Source organism: Marmota marmota, unplaced genomic scaffold (assembly GCF_001458135.2).
Source record: "Marmota marmota marmota unplaced genomic scaffold, marMar, whole genome shotgun sequence".
Lineage (NCBI taxonomy): Eukaryota > Metazoa > Chordata > Mammalia > Rodentia > Sciuridae > Marmota > Marmota marmota.
This window is the reverse complement of record NW_026000079.1, coordinates 4783275-4787540: the sequence shown is the minus strand read 5'-3', so window position 1 is coordinate 4787540 and position 4266 is coordinate 4783275. Positions and strand designations below refer to the sequence as shown.

The window sequence follows — 4266 nt, the reverse complement described above, 5'->3', positions numbered from 1 at the left end:
AATTCTGTCTGTGTTTAATTCTGCATCACTACAAATTCACAGGAGCGACCTTAGTTCAGCTGCCCATGCTGGTCAGGGGTGGCAGGTGGCACCCAAACAGGAACGTTCCGTGTGAATGTATAGGTTGGCTCTGTAGAGTGTGCTTTAGAAACTCAGAGAAACCTATGTTTTAGGGTTGTGAAAGAAGCAGACAGCAGATGGGGAGTAAGGGACGTTAAAGAACTAACATGGGCGATTCCACGTCTTCAGAAGAAGCAGTTTAGCTGATGATCCTGGAGACCTTAATTAACTGTAGAGGGACACAGGTCAAAAGGGCCCAGCTGGCTCAATTCCTGAAAACAGTTAAGGATGTACGCCTGTGGTTTTGTGAGGAGATTCACCAGGCTTGCGTACCTGGGAGAGGCTAGGTAGGAGGCTGCTTTAAAGGTTGCCTCTCTGCTAAACTTTCTAGGGGCACAACAGAAAATATTCAAAAAGTCTGGACTGCTTTAGAAATGTGTCTTTTGATGATCAAGACCAGGACCAGTTGGAAGGGCTGCAAAAGGCTATCAGAAAAGCCTGGAACAAGAAAAACAGCCCAGGCTATTCCCAGGCTGTTTTGCCTCTCTGTGGCCAGACTGAGGGCGGAGTCAGGGCTGAGGGCGGAGTCAGGACTGAGGGCGGGGCCAGACAGGACTGGGGGCAGGGTCAGGACTGAGGGCGGGGCCAATCAGGACTGAGGGCGGGGTTTGCAGCTCATAAACCGCAGACAGAGGGCCTCTGAGTGATTCCAAGGGTTCAGTCATAGCTGATTCAGAAAAAGACAGATTCACCAGCAGCCAGTGGAACAAAACTCATCGGGTTTCATGGAAGAAGATCCAAGATGAAGGGGAGGAAAACGGACCGGAGTATCCTGATGAAAGGGAGCCGCCACAGTCTGAGGATTCCCAGTCAGAGGGTGAGAATGAGCCAGAGGAGGGTTGTGTTAGATTAGTCTGGCTCGGTGTTTTCACTGGGAAGATAAGTGGAATTTTTAAGCCTTATGTTCTAGACACTTTGCCAGTAAATTAGTGGGGCCAAAATATTCTAAGCATCCTAGGTTTTGAAAGACCAGCCTGATTCCCTCTTAAAATTGGGAACCATCTTGCCATAAGCCATGAAAAGCTAATTTTGGCTTTACCATAAATTACTGCAAATTCTGAACCTGCTTGGAATGCCTGCCCTTGCCTTGAACTCACCCATGCCTGGCTCTCTGACCAGATAGCAGCCCTCTCTCAAACTTTAGTGACGCCTCATAAATATTGGCCCTTCCCTGGCCAGACAACGACCCTCTCTGAGGCTCTAATGGTCCTCTGAAATTCTGATGTCAGGGCCAGCAAAAATGTAAACTAGCCTTTGTGTTATGCTCATTAGAGTTTTGTTATCTGTAACCCCCCTTTGTGTAACTTTCTGGGCTATAAAGCTGGGCTGCGGGAAAGCTGTGGGGCTGTCTTGTTCCCATGGTTTTTGTGGGGAGAGGCTGCCCGGCTGGTCGAAATAATAGCTTGCTTTAATTTGATTTTAATTGGAGTCAGTGGTCTTTTCTTGTGACCTGGTTTAACATTTTGGAGGCCCCAGCAAGATGACCCTGCCAGACCAGACCACAAGACTAGACTGCTAGAAATTCTAAAGTCGGCCTTCGCTCCAGGGCTCTGGGCTGCAGAGCCACTCTAGGGGGTGCGCACCTTGAGATGTTCCAAGACCTTGGAGTGAGCCTCGGTCCCCGGAGCACTGCTGTGAACTGCCGCCCTAAAACAATTAGCAAGCACCTGGTGGAGGAGGCCTCCATAGGTAAGTGGCACCTTTTAATCTATGTAAAGGTTACTATTGTAAAGCACAAAGTATTTTGCTACCTTTCCACAAAAGGTTAAAAACTTTCAGCCTTTCTTTAATTCATGTTTTAAATGTGATATCAGGTGGTGTTAGCCAATATACATGTGACCTCAACCAATTTATGTAAACTTTGTAAAATGATATTTTAAAGGCAAAGATCAGCTTTAGAACTAGAGCACTTAAGATTTATGAAGAGCCCTGCCTTACCTGAGATAAGGCTCTGTGTCCCATCTTACCACATGTGAGAATGACTACAAAAGCAGTAAGCCAGATTTCAGTTCATTTAAAGTTATGTTCAAAAGTTGTTTTTTTTTTTTTTTTCTGACAAGATTACTAGGATCTCCAACAGGGGATATAATGTATAACTCAGCCAAAATTCAGGGTACTATTACACAAACTAAATATGTTTTTACTCTTGTTAATTTTATTTTGTAATTTCCTTATAAATGATCTAAAGATTCCCTGTTAGTGTTTTGCAGAGGTGTTGCTTTAAGAACACAACCTGGGTTAATTTAAGATAATAAGCCACCCCCTATAGGATAATACAGGCCCCAATTAATAAAAAAGACAAATAATTATAAAATTATAGACATTAAAGCCCAGTACACTGATGAAATTGATTTGCTGGATGTTTAAGATTAAGATTTAAAACTAAAGTTAAATGAAAAGGGCCAAGAAAACCAATATTTGGCTCTTGCCCTCTGAGTCAGTCTGAATCCAGGAAACAGGGGACTTCTCTAAAGAGCTTTGCAACTGTGGGCCACATAACCTCCCGATCAGGGAGATTAATGAGACCACTGGAGAACAGAAAGCCAATCAGTGCATTTGTATGAAAAGGAGGGTCATCAGAGAAGGGAGACATCCCTGATGCTTCCAAGGGAAGCCACATGGTCAAGCAAGACCTGGACCCATCCTAGCACAAATGGCACTAGCAGAACTGAGAAGCTGCTCTCAAGTTTCCCCAGGAATGACTCCCATAAAAACTCAGCTGACTATTAATCATAGATAGAAACAAAAGTCAGTCTGACTGCTTCATCTTAAAGACTTAGCAAAGACAGTTAAAACCAAAACACAGCCATTCCTGGGCATTTTAAATAATAATAATAATAATAATAATAATAATTATTATTATTATTATTATTATTATTATTCAAGGTATATACCTTATGTTAGCCTCCCAAAATAAGTAATACTGGAGGCTACAAAGAAGGATTCTCAGACAGAAATGCCTGATAACTATAAAAAGAGATTATCAAGAAGAACTGCCAGAGACAGAAGTTTTTAATTTAAGACCTACAGATATTCCTAACATACACAAGTAGGCTTGATGTTTGCTAGTATAATTATGCAGCCCTAAGTAACAGAATTAAAGGTTTCTCTATTAGACACAGAGGTCATACTAGTAAAAGGATTGTACAAGATCAGATGACATTACATTATTAAACTGTATCTTATGGGGAAGGACATCTATAACACTAAAAGTTAAATGTTGTGCTTACATTCCTGATAACTTTAAAAATGTTAAGGATTTACATTTCTATATAAAGGCCTTGTCCAGTCTGGCCTTATTATGGAGACAGCTTCTAACTTCTCAGCCATCACACCTCCTGGTGAGAGGACTTCTACTATACAGTGACATGTTCCAGCTGCTGCAACATTTATTCAGTACTCATGGTTTTTGTTTCTCTCATAGAAGCACCCATCCCCAGATGACTTTACAACCTGTTCTTCCCCAACCGGACTCCAAACCGAACTGACTTCTAAAAGGGAACTCACCTCCTTCACGCCACCCCATCTCAGCTCAAGAGAAGCCAAAATGAGCGATGCCCCTCTTCTTACAACAATGGAACCAAAAATAAATAGACAGTCAATATAAATAATTAATTAAGTCAGGTCAAATTAGGGAGACCTGTTTTGGATGAGTTCAAAAAAAGTTGGAGACTGTTACCTGAGGGATTAAAATTCCCTCAGTGCTCTTCCCCTACCCTATCAAAGATCTGAAAGGGACACATAAGAAAGGGGGGAATGATAGACCCAACCTGATTCCCTCTTAAAATTGTGAGCCATCTCGCCACAAAGCCATGAAAAGCTAATTTCGGCTTTACTATAAATTACTGCAAATTCTGAACCTGCTTGGAATGCCTGCCCATGCCTTGAACTCACCCATGCCTGGCTCTCTGACCAGATAGCAGCCCTCTCTCAAACTTTAGTGAGGCCTCATAAATATTGGCCCTTCCCTGGCCAGACAACGACCCTCTCTGAGGCTCTGATGATCTTCATAAATTCTGATGTCAGGGCCAGCAAAAATGTCACCTAGCCTTTGTGTTCTGTTATCTGTAACCCCCCTTTGTGTAACTTTCTGGGCTATAAAGCTGGGCTGCAAGAAAGCCAGGGAGCTGTCTTGTTCCCGTGGTT

At 42.8% G+C, this 4266-nt stretch overlaps 1 long non-coding RNA gene across 1 annotated transcript; it reads left to right on the top strand.

The window, feature by feature from the left end:
* Positions 1-729: 729 nt before the first annotated feature.
* LOC125620295 lies at positions 730-3998 on the top strand. The gene is made up of 3 exons (XR_007351909.1): positions 730-937; positions 1667-1809; positions 3545-3998. It is a non-coding gene; the product is annotated as an uncharacterized LOC125620295 (long non-coding RNA).
* The last annotated feature ends 268 nt before the right edge of the window (positions 3999-4266 follow it).